A 23,746-nucleotide genomic window follows, 5' to 3' on the forward strand; every position below is an offset into this window, starting at 1 on the left:
ACACCCTAAACTATTTAACCACAGTTGAAAATAAATTTTTTTGGATTGGCCACAGGTCCCCTTTCAGGCACTCATGATGATGTCTTAGAAGTCTTATCTACAATGTATTGTTCCACATAAAAGTCCCATACATACACGACTGTCACATGACAATGTATCATTTTGACAGTGGCTATGATTATCATCTACAATGACCCCCTCGACCTACCATGGCCCCGACATACGATCATTTCAACATACGATGGCCTCTCAGAGGCCATTGCATGTTGAAGGCAGCCTCAACATACGATGCTTTTGTATGTCGGGGCCATCGCATAAACGGCTATCCGGCATCGCAGACTGCTTCAGCTGCCACGGGATAGCCGTTTACGGTGCCCCGTGTGGTCCGCTGACGATCACTTACCTGTCCTCGGGGCTCCGGCGCGTCCTCTTCGGGATCCCCTGCATTGTCGGCGCTCTCCATTGTCGCTGCGCACGCCGTCCCCTCATCCAATAGGAGCTGCGTGCGTAGCGACGTGATGGCGGCGACGGAGAGCGAGGATGCCGGGGAAGCAGAGGCCTTGCCGGAGCGTCGGGGACACCTCAGGGACACGGCGACAGTGATGGAAGGCGACATCCAGGGCAGCGGTGCTGGTCCGGAGCGGCGGGGACACATGAGTACAACCTCCAATACCAGTGGTCTTCAACCTGCGGACCTCCAGATATTGCAAAACTACAACTCCCAGCATGCCCAGACAGCCGTTGGCTGTCCGGGCATGCTGGGTGTTGTAGTTTTGCAACATCTGGAGGTCTGCAGGTTGTAGACCACTGTCCTATTCTTTACATTGCACGGATCCCTCAACATACGATGGTCCATTTGGAACGGATTATCATCGTATGTTGAGGGACCACTGTATTTTGCTGTATGGTCCACTACACTTTATTGTATTATCTACTCTTATTTTCAAATTGCGCCATTAACACTGCTCTGCGTGAAATGCCTTCCAGCTTCAATTTGTTATCAAAAGCTGTTCACAATACAACAATGTTTTTGAACGCGGGAGTTTGTAATGAAATACCCCGCTGCGCATCAAGCTGCTGCGTCCTTTTCTTAAGTGAACTGTTAATCCCCCCTCTCCCAATCTGTCCTTTATTAATCAATTGAAATATTGTGCATCAAGCGCGTCACCCATCGAGTTCATCTATCCACTTCCCTCTCCAGCTTTGTTTCATTATATTCTACTTATGTAATGGCGGAGGGCAACAATAAATATTTCACCAACTAGAAAACATTTCGCATCAAGCCACACGGATTTAAATGCTGCTTAGATCCTTCCTGACCAGACGCTTTTGTGCTTTATACGTCCAGATTGTGCCTTGAAAATGCCAGAATATTGAGCAATTTCCTGCTAATCGAACAATGGTGACTGTTTTATCCAATGCTGGATTAACACAATTTTTACATTTTTAATTTTTAAATTAAAAGCACACAAAAAAATACTACAAAAAAAAATTTGGGTCCCAGTGGGTAACCCTATGTTATCCTCCTTCTTCCTTTTTTTGTCATTTAAATTAAAGGAGATCTATAGTGCAAAACAATTTATCCCCTATCCGAAGGATAGGGGATAAGTTATAGATCGCGGGGGATCCGAGCGCTGGGGCCCCCCCGCGATCTTCGGTACGGGGCCGTGGCAATATACAGGAAAGGGGCGTTCTGTCCCCGCATGACGCGGCGGCCGACATGCCCTCTCCATGAATCCCATAGAGATACATGGAGGGGGAGTGTCTGCCGCGGCTTTCTGGTGGGGACGAAACTTCACTTCCGGCAGACTGCCGTGGCCCCGTCCAGGAGATCCTGGGGGGCCCCAGCGCTCGGACCCCCCATGATCTATAACTTATCCCCTATCCTTTGGATAGGGGATAAGTTATTTTGCACTGGAGTACTCCTTTAAAATGTGCGGTAAATGCAGGAGGCTTAGGGTATGTTCACATGGCAGACCCAACAAGACAGCTGTGGGTAGGAAAATCAGTAGCAAAAAAATCGGTGGCAAAATACGACTGCGTGAAAGTACTCTAAGAGCTCGTTCACACAGGCGGATTACATTGCGAGTTAGCAGCTTGTTTCCACTGCAGACCCCATTGAAGTCAATCTGCCATGGAGAGCCCGCCCCCATTCAAACTCGCAGCCCTAAGGATATGTTCACAAAGGTGGATTACTCGTGAGTTCCCCGCTGTGGGTTCGAGTTTCCCCACTGTGGATTTTCCACTGTGGAAACTCTGCAGGCAAAAATCTGCAGAAGATTACATTGACCTCAATTGTGTCAGCTGCGGATTTTCCGCTGCGGAAAACCCCCGGAGAAAACTCACTGGTAACCAGCTCGTGTGGATGTACCCTAAGAAGAAGAATCGGTGAGTTGCCACTTTTTTCTTATCTATTGGACATTTCTGGAAAATGTGTGAATAAATTGACAACTTTTGCAATTTTTTTACTTAAAACACTACTTACAGGGTCTCTAATAATAACTGCGTATGGCATGCAGATGGTAATGGTTGATATATGGAGTCGAAGCATTGTCATACCAATCCAAGGGATGGCAGTCTTCATGCAATACAATAGGGCAGTTTAAGGTCATGGCAGACAGTGATCATAATGCAGTAAACTGGTCAAGTCATATTCATTTTGACAAATGAACAAGGACCTTGTTGCCTAGGTGGGAGGTAGCAGTTCTGAGCAAAATGCTTAGCGATAGGTTAGGTACCAACAGCTGACAAATGCTAGTCCTTCTAAATCAATAAAAAACATAGAAATTTTACAAAATATAAAAACTAAATATTTCAGCATTTTCTCCAAGAAATCTCATCCTACCATTCAATCCTACTTTGTCTTATATTGAAATCAAAAATGAAATATGTATAAAGAAATTTCTAGGTGTCTCAGAAGGTCCTACAATGTTGCTTTCCTCCTCACTGTTCTATGTCTGGCTGTAAGATAACTGGCTGCAGCAGGAGCCTCCCCCCTTTAAGCTGTCTATAGTAGGAGACAAAAAAAACTTTACTGACTGAATTAGCCACATCCCACGGATGTTTCCCTAACTGAAACTTTGAATGGGGAACATAATGTCCTACTTGGTACTATGGCAACCTGACAGCAAGATATGTAGAATGATTTAGGAACACAGAAGGGCACAGTGGCTGGTGTCCTATTGTCATATGACTTGTAAACCGGAGGAAGACGGGAGTAAGAATTCTGTGAGAACCACATTTGTTTATTATACACATTTATTGTATATTGGGAAATTACCTAATTTTTTAAACTTAAATTCCTTTACCCCACACGTTTCGTCACCTATAGGCGACTCCCTCACTACTGAGGTGCCCTATACTACCTCTTAACTGGTCCTCCACCATTTTGGAAGGATTCTGAAAACACTATGGGATAGGACTATTTTTGTGTACTATACATTTATGTATTTATTATGTATTTATATGCCGTATTTTCAATCCATGTGTGGCCTATTTGTATTACTGTTATACAATATATTTCTACCTATGCTGGTGTCTTAGGTGGGGTCTGTGTGCCCCCATACTTGTGGTGCAGGTTCAGTTTGGACCTTTTTAAATGTTTAAGTGTTTGTCTAGCTTTTTGTAATTGTTGTGGAAAATAAATATTGTTACATTTTGTTTTATAAACTATGTGGAGTGCGCCTCATTGGTGTGCTATTTTTCTTTCTGGTATTTAACCCCTTAAGGACCGGGTTTTTCTCTGTTTTTGCATTTTCGTTTTTTACTCATTGCCTTTAGAAATTCATAACTCTTTCAATTTTTCACCTAAAAATCCATATGAGGGCTTATTTTTTGCGCCACCAATTCTACTTTGTAATGACGTCAGTCATTTTGCCCAAAAATCTACGGTGAAACGTAAAAAAAATCATTGTACGACAAAATAGAAAAAAAAGCCGTTTTGTAATTTTTGGGGGCTTCCGTTTCTACGTAGTACATTTTTCGGTAAAAATGACACCTTATCTTTATTCTGTAGGTCCATACAATTAAAATGATACCCTAGAGGCGCATGTGCGCGGCTCACTGAGACAGACGCTCCTCATGTGAGCTCCGTGCCGGCTGTGCATTAATCGCCACTATCAGCGCCGAATATCGGCTCCATTGCTCGGGAACTCCAGCTGGACTTACTATGAGTACTCCTCGCTCCTCCAGGAGAAAGCATCAGCCACTAACTCAAGGATTATCGCAGTCCATCCCGGACTTGTTCCGGACCGGGCCTAAATCCAAGATGGCTACCGCGAGCTCGCGCAGATCAGAGGACAACTCGGAGGATGAAGCTCCGCTGCACACGGAGGATCTTACCCCGGCGGCTATGTTCCGCACTATCCAGTCACTCTTTCGGAGCGAGCTGTCTCAGGCGGTGGCCACATTTACCTCGCAGATCCAGGAGCTTGCTCAGGGGGTGTCGGATAATGAGGCCAAACTTGACGAGTTGGCAGACGCTATGGACTCAGACAGGCGGGACATGGATGAGCAGGTGGGCAGGGTGGCGGCCCTGGAACTCAAGCTAGAGGACCTTGAAAATAGATCGCGGAGGGCGAACCTGCGCCTGCGGGGTCTGCCGGAGTCCTTCACCGACCTGAGCAAGGTACTCAGATCTTTTTTATGAACTGGCCCCTCATTTGGAACCAGAGATGCTTAGATTTGACCGCATACATAGGGCCTTGGCTAGGCCTAAGAATAAGGAGCTCCCGAGGGACGTGGTCCTTAAATTACATTACCCGGAGGTTCGTGATGTTCTTTTGCTTGCTGCCCGTGATCTACCAGTCCTGCCGGGCATGCCCCCTTCCGCAAAGCTATACTCCGACCTGGCTCCTACTACCCTGGCCAGACGCAGGGAGTTCAGGCCCATCACACTAGCCCTCATCCAGCAAAAAGTGAGATATAGGTGGGGCTTTCCGTTTTCCTTGTCTTTTACTCTCCATGGCCATGCTTACCTTGTCCGCACCCTGGAGGAAGCTCTGGAGGCTTTGAAACAGGAAAAGCTGCCACCGGTTGATCTGCCGCCACAGCCGCAGAGAGTGCGTCGTCCGCAACGTACGTGGACGACTGTGTCCCATCGGGATAAAGCGCAGAACCGCACCTGAACTCAAAGACTGTGTTTTCCATGGCCTGTTTGCCTATATTCCCGAGATGACTGTTCTCCGACTGTACTGTTTTCTACTGGTCAGCATTTTTCTCGTTTGACTTGTTTCGGGGTGCTACTGATCTAGGACTATGCCTATGATTTCTTGTCCTGATTGGAACCCACACTGTTTCCTGACTGGCGATGCACCGCCCGGATTAGTGTGTCTTCACTTCCCAGACTGGGAAGAATAATGGGTTCTGGAGGAAGCCGACCCGTCTTTCCTTACTTGGATTGCCATTTTGTGTTTTTTTTTTTTGGTGTGTTTTTTTTTTTTCAGTTTTGTGTTCCTACAGGTCATCGTTGACTGCCGGCTCCTTTGCAGTGGACTTTTCATGTTCGGTCTGGTGTAGTATTATACCGTTCATCTATGTTGCACTCCCCCTACCGTTATTGCTTAATTGTAGCTTATGTGAAGTATTACCATGTGTAAGCTATTGTCTCATAATGTGAGGGGCTTTAACTCCCCCCTCAAAAGGAGTAAATCATTCAGGGACTATGCCAAACACCGCCCTGATGTCATCTGTATACAGGAGTCCCATTTCACGCCCTCGTCTCCCCCTAAATTTTTTCATAGGTCATATAGGCGTTTTTATTTTTCTACATATGGTTCTAAATGTAGAGGGGTTTTGACGCTTCTACAGGATTCTTTCCCTTTTTCTGTAGAACATACCCTGGTAGATCCTGATAGCCGCTATGTTATATTGATGGGGAAATGACATGATAAAACACTTTGTATTATTAACTCTTATGCACCGTCTGATGCTCCGCTTTCCTTCTTTACCAGCCTATGCTCGAAACTGGCATCCCTCACCTACGATTGGTTGATTTGGGCTGGAGACTTTAATTTTGTTTATCATAGCGAATTGGATCGGTCTCATCCTGCCCCACTTCGTAGATCTGGGACCCAACAACGTAAGGTACAAGGGTTATTTAAGGAATGTTCTGTAGCTGATGTGTGGCGGGAGCATAATGGTCGTACTAGGGGGTATACTTACTTCTCACCGTCACAGCGCACATACTCACGTATTGATTGGATATTGGCTAACACGGTCATGCTTCTGTTTCTCCTCTATGCCCGCCACATACCATGTGTGTGGTCGGATCACGACATGGTATTGGCTGCATTCCACCTAGCCAGGCATACTGTGATTCCCTTTCGCTGGAGGTTAAACGAGTCACTGCTCACAATCCCACGTATACGTTCTCAATTAGAATCTGATCTATCCGAATATTTTCTTCACAACACTACCGATAGCTCACCTTGTTGGCTGTGGCTAGCCCATAAGTCGTACATGAGGGGACGGATAATATCTCTGGCCTCTGGTGTTAAGAGGGATCGCTCAGCCACCAAGGTTGCGTTGGAAGCCAAATTGATCCGCCTTACTGTAGCTCATCAACAAGAGCCGTCTGTATACCTTTATAATGAGGTCAGGCGTACTAGACTTCAATTGGATGCGTTGTTGTCCACGGAGGTTGAGAAGGCAGTGCGTTGGACACGCTCTACTTACTATAGATATGCTAACAAGCCAGACCGCCTCCTAGCTAATATGCTTCGCAATATCACATCCTATAACAAGGTGCATACCATCCAAATACGTCCTGGTGTACTTACCTCTAACCCTGACCACATCTACACAGCCTTTCATACCTATTATTCTTCTCTGTATGCTGCCCCGTCTCAGAATTCTCCCTCATCTTCGTCTATTTCCTCTTTTCTCTCATCCCTACACCTACCTACTCTTGATCCTGAGGCTCTGGAGGCACTGAATGGCCCGTTTTCGGAGGAGGAGGTAACGGAGGCAATTAAGAGACTTAAAAACGGCAAATCCCCAGGGCCCGACGGCTTTTCTGCGGCATACTATAAAAAGTTTACTTCCCTTCTAGTCCCCCATCTGATGTCCTTGTTTAATGCCCTTAGGACTACTGACCCTCTCCCCAGTGAATTTTTAGATGCCCACATAACGGTGATCCCGAAACCTAATAAGGATCATTTGCACCCAGCTAATTATCGCCCTATCACATTGCTAAATATTGACACTAAATTGCTCACATCTATACTTGCAGTCCGCTTTAATTGTTCACTTCCCTCCCTGGTGCAGGCGGATCAAGTGGGATTCGTCCCTGGCCGGCAGGCTCCCGACAATGTGCGGAAAATACTTAACCTTATTCAATGGTCCAATACTACCAATACCCCCATGTTAGCGTTGGCACTCGATATAGAAAAAGCTTTTGATAGCGTTACCTGGCCGTATATGTTTGCGGTATTGCGCAAATTTGGTTTTGGGGGCTCTTTTCTTACGATACTGCACCACCTGTGTTTACAACACGAAGTGCCCATTACTGAGAGATTCCATGCTTGTCAGATACTTTCCTACTATAGATCCTGTATCCCCCGAGGTACCCAAGTGATGCCTACCTCGTTTGAACGACGTATGATTTATTCCCCTGTTGTCACTGGTTTACTTTCTCTCCTATATGCTCACATTAATGCGCCTCCCCCTGATACTAAGTTAAAGTACATGCTGAAGTGGGAGGAAGATCTCCACTCCACTCTTTCACTGCCCCAATGGAGGGATTGCTCCGCAACTATTAGTAGGGGTAGTTGGCAGGTCGCACTACTTGAAACTTCTTTGAAAATACTCCATCGTACATATAAGGTACCGGCCCATCTGCATGTCATATATCCACTGGTCGCTCCATTGTGCTTTCGAGGCTGTGGGGCTACTGGTACGATGTATCATATCTGGTGGGGTTGTCCGGTGGTGGCAGCATTGTGGAGTCGGGTCATAAATTTACTTACTACTATATTAGAGGTCAGGATTCCACACACCGCTGCATTCTGCCTTGTAAGTCATAAACCAGCGAGAATGCGATTCCAAGTGTTTAAATTTGCCCAATATGTCTTAATGGCAACCAGGATCCATATAGCGGCATCATGGAAGAGACCAGTATTGACCTTCTCCCTAGTGCTAGATAGAATCAACTCCATTATGCTCAATGAAAATTGGCGGCCATTAGAGAGGATCAAGTGGATAGGTTTGATGCAGTCTGGGAGCCGTGGCTCAACTCGCCCTATTGTCCTGACATGTCACATAGTTTTACGTTGTATTAGGATGGGGGGGGGGGGGCGGGAGAGTGGGGGGGGGGGTAGAGGTGTACATTTGGCACATGGGAGGGTGGGGGGAGAGTGCATTCTATTTCCAATTCCCATATTCCATCGTCTACATATGGTCATCTGCTGCACATGGACCACTTTATGTTGTACTGTAAATATGTAAGGGGTCCTTGTTTTCTATGTGAATATATTGTGACCTGACTGTTCTTGATTTCTGTTGGTCTTCGGATCAAATGTTTCTGTTCTTTATGCTGTTATTGTATGTTACCTTTTTCTTTATACTAATGATCAATAAAGCTTCATTGTTTGACGGTTAAAATGATCCCCTACTTATATAGGTTTGATTTTGTCGGACTTCTGGAAAAAATCATAACTACATGCAGGAAAATTAATACGTTTAATATTTTCATCTTCTGACCCCTATAACTTTTTTATTTTTCCGTGTATGGGGCCGTATGAGGGCTCATTTTTTGCGCCGTGATCTGAAGTTTTTAACGGTACCATTTTTGCATTGATAGGACTTATTGATCGCTTTTTATTCATTTTTAAATGATATAAAAAGTGACCAAAAATGCACTATTTTGGACTTTGGAATTTTTTTGCGCGCACGCCATTGACCGAGCGGTTTAATTAATGATATATTTTTATAATTTGGACATTACCGCACGCGGTGATACCATATATGTTTATTTTTATTTACACTGTGTTTTTTTTTTATTGGAAAAGGGGGGTGATTCAAACTTTTAATAGGGGAGGAGTTAAATGATCTTTATTCACTTTTTTTTTCACTTTTTTTTTGCAGTGTTATAGGTCCCATAGGGACCTATAACACTGCACACACTGATCTTCATCATTGATCACTGGTTTCTCATAAGAAACCAGTGATCAACGATTCTGCCGCATGACTGCTCATGCCTGGATCTCAGGCACTGAGCAGTCATTCGACAATCGGACAGCGAGGAGGCAGGTAGGGGCCCTCCCGCTGTCCTGTCAGCTGTTCGGGATGCCGCAATCAGCCGCAGCTATCCCGAACAGCCCGACTGAGCTAGCCGGCAACTTTCACTTTCACTTTTAGCCGCGCGGCTCAAAGGGTTAATAGCGCGCGGCGCCGCAATCGGCGCTGCGCGCTATTAGAGGCGGGTCCCGGCTTCACTATGACGCCGGGCCCGCCGTGATATGACGCGGGGTTACTGTGTAACCCCGCGTTATATCAGGAGAGCAGGACCAAAGGCGTACCTGTACGCCCTTGGTCCTTAATTGGTTAAAGGGGTAGTCCTTTGGATAGGGGATAAAATGTCTGATCGAGGGGTTCCGGCCACTGGGACCCCCCGCGATCATCTTGCAGCACCTGTGAGGCATCCGGCATTCTCAACAGTATGTTTGGAACGCTGGGTTTCTGCGGCCAGAGACATGACGTCACACGACACCCCCTCCATGCATAGGCATGAATGGAAGGGGCATGGTGTGACGTCAAGAGGGGGGCATGGCATCACGTCACATCTCGGGCTGCGGAAACCCAGAATTCTAAACATGTGCTACATGGAGATCGTGAGGGGTCCTAGGGATGGGACCCCCATGATCAGACATCTTATCTTGTAAGATATCTGTTGGTGGAGTACCCCTTTAATGTGTTTTTTTTTTTTTACACTAGGTAGCACCCCTTTTTGTTTTCTATATCAAGGCTGAACCTACATATCTTTGTTTTGTTGCAGATTTTTTTTAAAAAGCAGAACCTTTTTAAAAAAAATATATCTAGTTAAAAACAACCCATTTCCATAAACCTATGAATGTCCTTCACAACTGATATAAAACAGTGGGAGATACGAAAGACGGTGTTATTTCTCATCTCATTTGATATTTCCAGTAACATTTCTCCTGGGATCTGTCTGAACCAGAAGGTATATGCCAAGGTGTAAATGCCATATACAAAAGGGATATGTACGCAAGAAAGTCTAATCCGCAAATCTAAAAATAAACTAATCTAACTATAACACAGGCTTAGTTTTAATCTCTAATAAGAATTACATAATTCTCTATATTATTCGCTTGGTAGATTTATATTTCCAAACAGTAGCAGATTATCATATTAGTTTTCATGATGACTCCCTTTAGTTACATTTCATAATACGATGGAGAAGGAGAAGCTGCATATTACACGAGGCTGCACGGTATGTGGATGGAGAGGTCATCCTGTCTGCAAAAGAAGATCAAACGACAAACGCATATGATTTGTGCATAAACATTAAAGGGGTATTCCGCCCACAGACATCTTATCCCCTATCCAAAGGATATGGGATAAGATGTCTGATTGCTGGGGTCCCACCGCTGTAACCCCCCGCGATCTCCGTGCAGCACTCGTGCCACATCCGGCATTCTAAACAGTATGTGTAGAACTAGAGATGGGCAAATTTAAAAAAAAATTAGATTCTGCCAATTCGCCAGATTTTCCCCCAAAATTTGATTCGATACCAATATATTCGCGATGAATCGCTATAAAAAATGGCTATTTCCGGGCTACAGAGAGCCTCAATAGGGGTGTAGAACACTTTGCTTTGCTGTAACACGCATAGGGAGTGTGCTGGGGTAGTGAAATAATACAGTGACCCCCCCCCCACCCCCCCCGACCTACGATGGCCCCGAGATACGATCATTTGAACATACGATGGCCTCTCAGAGGCCATCGCATGTTTAAGGCAGCATCAACAATGCTTTTGTATGTCGGGGCCATTGCATAAACGGCTATCCGGCATCGCAGACTGCTTCAGTTGCCACCGGATAGCCGTTTACGGTGCCCTGTGTGCTCCGGTGATGGTCTCCTACCTGTCCTCGGGGCTCCGGCGCGTCCTCTTCGGGATCCTCTGCATCGTCGGCGCTCTCCATCGTCATCGTCGCGGCGCACGCCGTCCCGTCATCCAGTAGGAGCGGTGTGCGTAACGATGTGATGGTGGCGACAGAGAGAGAAGATGCCGGGGAAGCAGAGGCCTTGCCGGAGCATCGGGGACATCCTGGGGACGCGGCGACAGCGATGGAGGGCGACATCCAGGAAAGCGGTGACGAGCGGTGACGGTCCAGAGCGGCGGGGACAGGTGAGTACAACTTCCTCTACCAGTGGTCTTCAACCTGCGGACCTCCAGATGTTGCAAAACTACAACTCCCAGAATGCCCGGACAGCCAATGGCTGGGTGGTGGGTGTTATAGTTTTGCAACATCTGGAGGTCCGCAGGTTGTAGACCACTGTCCTATACTTTACATTGCACGGATCCCACGGATCTCTGATGACACGTGTCTCGGGAACCGCCCCGTTTAGAAGCAAATCCCCATAGCAAACCTCTTCTAAACTGGGCGGTTCCCGAGACAGGTGTCATCAGAGAGCACTTAGACAGAAAAGAACAACCTTAACTTCAGAAGCTCATAAGTAATGAAAGGATTAAGATTTTTTAATAGAAGTAATTTACAAATCTGTTTTACTTTCTGGAGCCAGTTGATATATATTAAAAAAAAAAGCTTTTTCCTGGATAACCCCTTTAATTTCAGGAGGATATACCCAATGAGCTCACAATGCAATACTGGGACTTGCAGATTCAGTATTCCAAGAAACTCACTGTTTGAGTTTTGCCTATACTTCTGATACCACCCCACCCCATGGATTATGTTGCTGAAATGTATTGCTGCCTTCCTTCTGCACATACCATCCATTAAGGGAAGTAGCAAGTAAGCAAATTATTAGATTACTATGACTAAGGACACACTGTCCAAAACTCTATTTTTGGGATCTTTTGTGCTGATTTTACATCTGCATGCTTCAATAAACTTAAATTTTTATATTTTTCGGACTGCAACCTCGACAGCTGGATCTTCTTTGTCTTTCCAAATTATTAAGGGACCACATACTCTCTCTGCATGTGATAAAGATTGTGTCTTATACATACAATGCATTAGGAAAGTGTTTAGTCCCCTTCACTTTTATCACATTTTGTTATATTGCTCCTTGCGCTTAAAGAGTACCTGTCATTTTCTAAACTAACTCAGTTCCTAACTACCAACACCCCTCCTGCCCTTAGAAAGTCTTACGAGCTCTAAAAAGCTGTGTATCATACCTTTCCCCTTGCTCACATTGTGTGAGCTCCTGGCAAGAGAAAGTGGGTGTTCCCCAGAAAGCGCGACATCACTGAAGCCTGTGAGATCTGTGCCTCGCCATGCCCCACACCCACTTCCTGAGTTTGGTCTCCTGCCAGGCCAGGAGGAGACCAAACTAACTGTATGACTTGCAGCAGGGAACAGAACAGAGCCACCTAGTGGCCGTTTTTGCAATCACATTAAAAACATATAAAGGTTCAGAATTTTAACAGCAAGTAAATAGCAAAGTGTCTTATAATTACATAAGGAACAATATATTAAAAGTTTAGTTTGGTGACAGGTACTCTTTAAATCATAAAAATAATTTCTTTGCACTTAAAAGGGGTACTCTCCCAAAAAACATCTTATCCCCTTTCCAAAGGGTGGTCTCCAGAAAATGGAAGCTTGGAGATTCCGCGTTCTTGACATCACGCCACGCCCCCTACATTCTATGGGAGGGGGTGCGGCAGCTCGCGTAGTCACCAGTCATCCGGCACGGAGTGGAGTTTGCTCCATTCACCCGGATGACTGTGGTGCCGCAGCTGCGATTAGAAATCTTATTCCCTATCCTATGAATGAGATGTTTTTTCGGCGGAGTACCCCTTTAACATCCCATAATGAAAAATGTGAAAACAGAATTTTATCCTTAAAAAAATCCTTTTTTTTTTCTTAAAGAAGGAAAAAACAAAAATGTTGCATGAACCTAGGTATTCAGACCCATTGTTATGAAATTTACCTCTCTTGATCATCTCTGAGATGTTTCTACACCTTGATTGGAGTAACCTGTGGTAAATTCAGGTGATTGGAAGGACTTGGAAAGGCATAGTTCTGTCATATGTATATCAGAGCAAAAAAAGCTAAGCTATGAGGAGGAGAGAACTGCCTGTAGAGCTCAGAGACAGGATTGTATGGGAGCACAGATCTGAAACAAAGGTACAAAAAAATATTTTCTTCTGCACTGAAAGTTTCCAAGAGCACAGTGACCTTCATAATTCTTAAATGGTAGAAGTGTGGAACACCCAGGACTCTTTCTATAGATCCCCCCCCCCCCCCCCCCCCCCTCCCCTAAACTTAGTAATTAGAGGATAAGAGCCTTCATACAAGAGTCACTCTGCTGAGGAGAGAAACTTCCAAAAGGTCACCCATCACTGTAGCACTCCACCAATCTGAGCTTTATAACATAGTGGCCAGAAAAAAGCCTCTACTTCGCTTAGGAATTTTGGTTGGAAATTTGGTTTGGTTGGAATTGCTGTCAATGGGATTCTGCTGCACAGTTCACATGCTGATGTTCCGCTGCTGAAATTCCGGTTAAAAAAGAATGAACTTGTCCATTTTTCTGGCGGAATCTGCTCCACAGACATTGTTGTCTATGTACTGTCTATGTACTGATTTAGTCTGGCCACCCTTGGAATCTATGGCCAGAAATTCCGAAATGTGAACTCGGTCTAAGTGTCATGTCTGGAGGAAACCAGCTGAATCATGCTGTTTGGGTAAAAAAAAAAACTTGTCACTGCAATTCCATTACCCCTTTGATATACTACATTAGATATGGTAGGTAGATGCGTCCATGCATAGATATGACACCTTTCCTGGATACTGGTGAGAGGTGTCATATGGAGGCATAGAGGAGTCATGCCATGACCAGGCTGTCCTATATCTACTATAGTACATTTACTTGATAGATCCCATCTTCTATGTTCTGATTGGGTTAATTTGCATCTCTTATAAAATAGTGGTCCACTGATGAACCCCAAATATTCAAGAGGGAAACATGTTAAGACATTTTTTAGTGTTTTGACTTTTCTTGAGACCTTATCACTCCTGAAGATACGTTGTATATTTTGTATTTTATTTCCAACAAGGCAATGGGGAAAGTAAAATGGCTCCAATATAGTGAAATACAGTAGCAATTTATTTCCTTGATAGATATAGAGGGGGGTATTTATCATTTTTACCTGTTGTCAGTTTCTTTTTAGCCGTTTTTATTTATTTTTAATTAGTTTTTTACAGATGTGCGCCAAATTTATCATTTTCTGAAAATGGAGGTGACAGCGCTCCGTGCTGTGATAAAAGAGCAACACGTTTCACTGCCTCAGCAGCTTCTTCAGGCAGGATGCCTGATGAAGCTGCTGAGGCAGTGAAACGTGTTTCATTCTGGGAAATAAAATACCTTGGCTTTTATCTACCTGCTGCTTGTGTCCTGCGCCACGTTGAGCCGGCGTGAAGTTTCTTTCTCCAAATTTATCATTTGGCGCATGTCCTTTAGTAACTTTGGTGCATACCATAGTCTTCTTTTGGTATGTGTGTTTTCCATGTCAGAATATTGTTGGTGGTGATTTGCGCCAAACATGCATCAAAAACAGGCAAATTAGTGCAAAAATACAATTGGCGCAAATGATAAATTACTGACCACTGCAAAAATCATACCACCATCAAAATCCTAGCAAGTTTGAAAAATGACATTGGAGAGAATGCGCCAAACTTTGGCGCAAAAAAAAACTATGCCAAAAAAAATGCGCCAAACATACGCATTAAAAGACACATAAATCTGTTGATAAATACCCCCCATACTGTACTGTAAAGTGATAAATCTGGGTGTTGCTACCGGTGGCTGACGCAATGCTGTCGGGCTGGTAAGCAATTATTTCCAGGGCAGGTTTTCATTTTTTATATACCGTATTTTTCGCCGTATAAAACGCACTTTTTCTTCCCCAAAACTGGGGGGAAAAAGTTGGTGCGTCTTATATGGCGAATACACACACCTATCGTGGCGGTCCCTGCGGCCATCAACGGCCGGGACCCGCGGCTAATACAGGACATCACCGATCGCGGTGATGCCCTGTATTAACCCTTCAGACGCGGCGATCAAAGTGAAAGTGACACTAACTGGGCTGCTGAGTTGGGCTGTTCGGGACCGCCGCGGTGAAATTGCGGCGTCCCGAACAGCTTACAGGACACCGGGAGGGACCTTACCTGCCTCCTCGGTGTCTGCTCCATGCCGGGATCCCCTGCATGGCCGGCGCTCTCCTTCGTCGTCATCACGTCGTCGTGCACGCTGTCCTATCATCCAATAGGAACGGCGTACGGAGCGACGTGATGACGGCGATGGAGAGCGTGGATCCCGGGGAAGAAGACGTCCGGAGCGTAGGGGACACCCTGGGGACGCGGAAACAGCGATGGAGCGACATCCAGGGCCGCGGTGACGGGTCCAGAGCGGCGGGAACACGTGAGTATTACCTCCTATCCAGTGGTCTTCAACCTGCGGACCTCCAGATGTTGCAAAACTACAACTCCCAGCATGCCCGGACAGCCGTTGGCTGTCCGGGCATGCTGGGAGTTGTAGTTTTGCAACATCTGGAGGTCCGCAGGTTGAAGATCACTGTTGGGTTCAGAATCTTTTTTTTTTCTAGATTTTGCACCTTTAAAATTGGGTGCGTCTTATATGCCGGTGCGTCCTATAGGGCGAAAAATATGGTAGCTTAAAAAAAAAAAACACACACACATTTGAAAAGCGATGCGGAATGTGTTGTTAGTGCACAGCTGCTGGCTAGAGATGAATGTATGCAGAAAAAAAATGGCGATAAAAATAGACTCTACTCCAAAATTATATCAGACTGTGTTTGTTCCAAATGACGCACGAGACATATCAGTATATATATTTTTTCGTTCTCAATTTAGATTTAAATCGTAGTAAAAATACGTGTATCGCAATGGTCTTGTGGGGCTGTAGTATAGTATAACATTTCTAAAAGTATAATAAAACAAAAGCAAATGTAATAACCATAAACTATGGTGCTGTCCCATATTCGAAAACATAATGGCCCAGATTTATCAAACTGTGTGAGAGAAAAAGTGGAGTGATTTCCCCACAGCAACCAATCACAGCTCAGGTTTCACTTTACCTCAGATCGTTAGCTGAGCTGTGATTGGTCGCTGTGGGAAAATCCCTCCACTTTTTCTCTCACACAGTTTGATAAATCTGGGCCAATGTGACCACTAGAGATGAGCGAACTTACAGTAAATTCGATTCGTCACGAACTTCTCGGCTCGGAGGTTGATGACTTATCCTGCATAAATTAGTTCAGCTTTCCGGTGCTCCGGTGGGCTGGAAAAGGTGGATACAGTCCTAGGAAAGAGTCTCCTAGGACTGTATCCACCTTTTCCAGCCCACCGGAGCACCTGAAAGCTGAACTCATTTATGGAGGAAAAGTCATCAACTGCCGAGCCGAGAAGTTCGTGACGAATCGAATTTACTGTAAGTTCGCTCATCTCTAGTGACCACACAAAGACAATTTTTCCGCATTCTAAAGCCTGAAAAATGTGTTACAAACATGGAAAAAGGGAAGTACTGTAAAGTCATTTTGGCAATGTTCCTGTCTAGAATGTAGTCATCGTTCACAGGATAGTCACTTGTTGTTCATGTGCCTGGCACGGAGTGTACTTTTTGCTTTGACGTGCCATTCAAAACCCCTAATATCAATGATATTATTTAAGATATGACCTACAGGTAGAAGGAAGAAAACGATAGCAGCATGTTCCTGGAGCAATCCGTCAGCTAAATTGGTAAACAGGATATAAATAATATTAATAAAAAATAATTTTTACTCAGAAATGCCATGCACAATATGTTATGTACCCAATTTATGAGAATTATCTCTTTTTAGGCATCTGATCACATTTGGCTACAATCCCGGCAGAAGTCGGTCATTTTTTCACTAACATAATAACCTGCGTCATAAGCTGCGTACCTAATAACTACATAGTATGGGGTATGAAAACAACGGCAATGATGTTAATGACCCGAAACATACAGACAATGAGCCATGGGTCTGGATCTACATTAAAGGGGTACTCTGGCCCTAGACATCTTGTCCCCTATTCAAAGATAGGGGATAAGATGTCTAATTGCATGGTTCCCACCGCTGGGGACCCCAGCAATCTCGGCTGCAGCACCGCAGACATCCGATGCACGGAGCGAACTTCGCTCCGTGCCGGATGACTGGCAATGCGGGGCGGAGGCTCATTACGTCACGGTCACGCCCCGCTCGTGACGTCACTGCCATGCCACCTCAATTCAAGTCTATGGGAGGGGGGCGTGACGGCATGTACATGTACAGCATGAATATTCAGTTGTCTACTACGCAGCTAGTCATGACATCCAAACAATAATAAAGTAAATGTACGGGCCCAAGCAGAAATTACAGAATGTCTTACCTGACTGCAGGCAGGTATAACTACAAAACCCACATAAAGGAGGTACCCCACCAAGTATCCATCAGTGGTTGATTGTTTTATACATAAAAATCCAGTATGACTCCCTATTGATGAGAGTCTGGAATCTATTGATCATTACAGATGGTACAGTTTCAATAATAGATAAGTGTAAAACGTTGATATCCCCACAGACATGACGCGAAACACTGTGCTACATGATGAACTAGTACGGAACTTCACCGCCATTTGGAAGAAGACTCATCTCTCTCTTCTTCGTGCCATGACCCGTATGAAATCTCAAGCGGACAAGAAAAGGCATCCTCCTGAATTTTCACCCGTGGACAAGGTATGGCTGTCATCTAAATATATCCGCTTTAGAGTACCTTGCTACAAACTGGGACCACGCTATTTGGGGCCTTTCAAGGTCAAGAGACATCTTAATCCAGTGGCTTATTCGCTACATCTGCCTTCCTCCCTCCGGATCCCAAATTCTTTCCACGTCTCCCTCCTGAAACCAGTCATCTATAACCACTTCACTAAAAAAGGACATTTCTCCCACTCCCATCTCTGGTACCTCTGATGTATATTCTGCCAAGGAAATTCTGGACTCCAAGCTCATCAGAGGTAAATGTTTCTTTCTTGTAGATTGGGAGGGATTTGGTCCTGAAGAGAGGTCTTGGGAGCCACAAGATAACATCCCGGATCAGGATCTTCTCAAAAGATTCTTGAGCCATAAAAGGAGGGGGAGACCAAAGGGGGGGTACTGTTACATACTGCTCTCCGGCCACAGACACCGGCCATGAGCGCAGTGTTCCCGTTTCCCCGAACGCCGGCGGGGCCGGGATTGGCATCGCAGGACGCGACCGCATGTGAATCCCAGCCTGTCTCTTACCTCACTCCACTCCTGCAACTGCTACCTCTCAGCCCTGGCGCGCGCCCCAGTCCCTTCGGGCGCGCGCGTGACGGAGCTTTGAAATTGAAAGGGCCAGGGCGCCCATAATTAGTTAATTCACCTGTCCCCATCTTATAAGTTATTTGCATCTCCCACACCCACACTCTCATGTTTCCTGACCTTCCTGTTTTGTTTTTTGACTCCAAACCTTTGCCGCCTGCCTAGACCTTCTGCTATGATGACTACGCCTCTGCCTCATACTTTGGTACTCCGCCTTGCCCAGTTACCTGTGTGGTCGAGCCGTGGGTAGGGACTTGGATGTCGCCTGCCGCAGCAAATCCATCCTGCTTTGCGGCGGGCTCTGGTGAAGACCAGCGGCACCTTAGACTACGCTCTCCCCGATACGGTCCGAATAATCAGCCACACAGGTTAGAGGATCCACATCCAGTTTCATGACAGCCCGCATTCAGGTGCGTGACACACATGTTTCTGTATAACTACAGTGCTTTGCTCACATTATTTTGTTGGTGCGGTGCATGGGCCCTGTGAAAGCCTCTTCTCTTATAGTAACATTATTCTACTATGTGTAAATAATATCGCATAATGTCAGGGGTTTTAATTCCCCACAAGGCTTTCCGGTATTATGCTAGATTAAGTCGTGATGTCATTTGTCTACAGGAATCGCATTTTACATCTACAAAGTTTTTTCATAAGTCCTATAAACATACTTTTATGTCGACCCATATCACTAAAAGCAGGGGGGTGCTTACTTTGCTACATGATTCCTTTTTGTTTAATGTTGAACACACCTTGATTGACCCTGACAGTAGATATGTGATATTGCTAGGATTGATGGGGGATAAAACGTTATGCTTAGGTAACTCCCATGCACCCACTGATACCCCTATTGCTTTCTTCCGATAGATGTGCGCGTTGCTTGGCTCCCGGCACTACGATTGGCTAATTTGGGCTGAAGACTTCAACTTTGTAGTTCATAGCTCCCTAGATCATAATACCTCCTCCCCTCTTCGCAGATCAGGGACCCAATAACGCCAGGTACCCAAATTGTTTGGGGATTGTAATATAGTTAATTTTTGGAGGGAACACCACGGTCAGAACAAGGGATATACCTACTATTCGCCCTCTCAATCTTCCTATGCCGACATAGACTGGATCCTTGCCCACACCTCCTTATTGCCGAAACTCCTCTATGCCAGACATGTGCCTTCGGCTTGGTCCAATCATGATGTAGTTCAGACGGTATTTAATTTAGCTGATCGTGCCACGGTTCCCTTTAGATGGAGACTAAATGAATCCTTACTGACCATGCCACGTGTTAATTCTCAGAGGCTAACCTTTCTTCTTATTTTGCTACTAATGTTCGGCCTTACAATAACCCTAGTTGGGTATGGTTAGCCCAGTTAGCCATCAGGCTCCCGATAATGTGCGCAAGATTGTTAACTTGATACAGTGGTCCAACACATCTAAGACACCCATGATTGCATTGGCGTTGGATATAGAGAAAGCTTTTGATAGTGTTACCTGGTCTTATATGTTAGCTATTTTGAATAAATTTGGTTTTCATGGTTCTTTTATTAGGATATTATGTCATCTATACTACACCCCAAAAGCCTATCTTAAATTACAATCTACCATGCCACAGCCTCTCTCCACTTTTTGAGGCACCCGCCAGGGCTGCCCGCTTTCGCCGGCATTGTTTGCCCTTGTGGCACAGATTCGGAATAATCCGGATTTCTTACTCACTCTAACAGCACCACTTACTTGTTTCCCCAATCTTGTGCACATGTTGGATAACTTTTCAGGGGTCTCTGGTCTCTGCATCAATGCTTCTAAATCGGAACCTTTGGCCTATCCTATCTGGGGGTGAAGCTTACTACTACTCTCTCGACCCTCTATTCTGCAAATTACACCCTGTTCTATCGTGTGTTACGAGCTGATCTACTGAAGTGAAACTTATCTTACCTGTCTCTGATTGGGAGGATTAATGTGGTTAGAATGGTATTATTACCTTGTATTTTATATTTATTTTGCTCCCTTCCAATACCGGTCTTGAAGAAAGATCTTCTTTCCTTGCAGAAGGACACCTTTGCATATATATGGTCAAATAAAAGACCGAGAATTGGTAGAGCCATCATGCTCTATCATAAACGGATGGGGGGACTATCGCTCCTGAATCTTTTAAAATATTATTATGCTGCTCGCATTGCACAGCTCTCCCTAGTTAATTGCCGGAAGGGAGCCCCTAGATGGGTTGGCTTGGAGGAATCTTTGGTCTCTCCCTACTCTCTCACTTCTCTCATGTGGTTAACTTCTTCTGTTTCTTGTCTTCTTCCCTCTCCTGCGCAGGTCACTCTGTATTCTCTCTCTCTCTCTTTGATGTCTCGCAATGCACTGCCAGTATGTAGAATGCTTTAGAGCTCGTCAAGTCATGTCATATTACGCCTTCCAGGTACCTCCTGCTGCTCAGGTTGGTCCGACCCCCTATGAATGACACATGCAGTACTCCCCGGATATGCTGGGGTTACTCTCTGTTTTATATGCCTCTTTCAATACTCCCCCAGTGGAGGCTAAACTCCCATTTATGCTAGCCTGGGAGGGAGACCTACATACCACGCTCTCTCTATCTCAATGTAGGGAGTGTTGTACTACTGTTAGTAAAGGGAGCTGGCAGGCATCCCTAGTGGAGACCTCCCTGAAAATACTACATGGGTCCTATCGAGTGCCCACCCTCCTCAACACTATTTTCCCTCTTGTTTCACCTCTATGTTTTCGTGGATGTGGAGCGTGAGGTACTTTGTATCATACCTGGTGGAGTTGTCCAGTAGTGGCCACTTTCTGGAGGCAGGTTCTAGATTTGCTTTCCTCGATTCTTCCTTGTCATGTACCCAGATTGCCCTCATACTGTTTAGTAGGCCATAAACCTGCTAGAATGCCTTATCGAGTTTTTAAATTATTCCAATATGTCCTATTGGCATCCCGTTTTCATATAGCCTCCCAATGGAGGAAACCAGACGTGAGCCTTCCGAGAGTGGTGGAGCGGATTAATACAATTATGCTGAATGAAAAATTGTTGGCCATTATAGAGGATCAGGTGGACCACTTTAATCTAGTTTGGGAGCCGTGGCTCTTGTCACCACATTGCCCTGATATATGCCATTGCTTCACCTTGTATTGACCATGCTTTGTAAGAGGCCACTATACATGGGGTCTGGGATTTCCCTAATTTGGTATCATGTATGGATTATTATGCTACTTTGGCACCGCACCATAACCTGTAAGATACTTGTATTCCAATGACTGTGAGCTATTATTTGACTACTGACCGAATGTACCTGGTTCCTCTGTTCCCTATAGGTTGACAGACCTGGTTTGGTTATTTGTCATGCATAATTTGTATGTACATTACTAAACTATTCGATAAAGCTTCTTTGTTTGTTTTCTGCGCACCCATTCACACTTCAGAATTTTTGAAGCGGAATTTATGGGCATAATTTTTCAAATTTTCCTTGGTGCTTTTTCTTCAGTCGGATTTTCGCAGCAGAATCCCATTGACTTCAATGAGACTCTCAATTGAAGGCAGATTTTTACCGAATGAAAAATGGAGGCAGATTGGAAGCAAATTGCAGGCGGAATTCCTGTGCGGAGTTTAGTCGAAATTTTAAATTGGGTCAGCCCACTGGTTCTTGGAGTTTACTTCCTCAGCCAAGCATGAAAAAGTGGCATGACCTGGTTCTGGTCATGTGACCATATGGTCCAAAGGGGCCAAACTTTGGTCCTTAGTGCACTCCCACTGTTTTCTGCTTCAAATTTCCGTTTTGAATTGGGGGTGGGAAATCCATCTGGAATAGGGGCGGAATACTCGCGGAAATAGCAAAATTCTGCCTGCAACAGAAAATAGGTTTTGGAGGCAAAAATTTCTCTACCAAACTTTTGCAAGCAGACAGGTGGAATTTCAGTAGTGTGAACCTAGCCTAAGGGTCTATTCACATGACAGATTTTCCGCTTGAAGAATTCTGCCTTAAATTAAAGCCCACAGACTTCTATGGGATTCCGCACTCCCATTCACACTTCTGAATTTCCGCTTGCGGAAATTCAGAAGTGTGAATGGGAGTGCGGAATCCAATAGAAGTCTACGGGTTTTAATTTGAGGCGGAATTCTGCAAGCGAAAATTCTGCCATGTAAATAGAACCTAATGATTAATTCACATTTCCATTGGCCTCCGTTACACGGGGCTCCATCGAAAGTCAATTGGAATGACGAGAGTTTAGCGGTGAAAAAAATTGTGCTGCACTATTTTTTGTTTTCAGCTAAACTCCGGTAAATTTCCAGATCCCTGACAATAGTGAGGTCACAGTTCAGTTCAGTCTCTTTGTGATCTTGCTAAGGTACAGTTTGGTGAGGAGTGAAGTCTGTCTGTGAGGTGGATCTGAAAGGAGGCCTGAGGCCGAGTCCAGCAACAACGCATCTACTACAAGTTAACCCCACTACCCATGTGAAAGTCAAAGCCTTGCGGTAAGCCTACAGTCTTTGGGATATTACACAAGTCAAGTCCAGCAAGTTATTCAAGTCTAAATCTCTAAAGTATAGCATGGGCTGAATCAGTACAGCACAATCAACTATAAGTCCCAGCAAGCCGATAAGCTTCCCTAAGTTCAGCCTGCAACTCCTTCACGCTGATCTGAGCTGTAACAGATTGTACCATCTTTCCAACCTCAATTAAGTAACCAGTAAACCGTAATCATGCGTTGGAGTGATTATTTGCCCCGTGCCTGGCACAGGTGAAGCTGGCCTACCTCGGGTGGTGTATAGATCAACCATGCCCTGGCGTCACGATAAGGTTAATTACACATAACCCCGTCCGACACAACAATTGTGCTCCAACCCGTTTATGGGGCCGTTCAACGCAAAAAAAAGCTAAACAGTACGGAACACAACGGCTAATGTGAACTCAGTCTAAGTCTCCACATGTCTTGATGACGTCCAAATGGTCCAAATGGTCATCAATGGCATCCAAATGGTCACACAGATTTGTTTGTGATCTTATGTGCAAATTAAGATTCAAGTCATTTGAAGAAGTAGCCGTCTAGCCTAGGCCTAAGTATTATCACGGGGAACAATAGGTAATGTCTTTCTTCGCCCATTTGTCTGCAGTCTGGCACTTTCTTGTCTTCTTTATAATAGGCGGCTTAGAAAATGACAAATGTTAATTAATATTTTATT

Source organism: Hyla sarda, chromosome 12 (assembly GCF_029499605.1).
Source record: "Hyla sarda isolate aHylSar1 chromosome 12, aHylSar1.hap1, whole genome shotgun sequence".
In the NCBI taxonomy this organism is placed as follows: Eukaryota; Metazoa; Chordata; class Amphibia; order Anura; family Hylidae; genus Hyla; species Hyla sarda.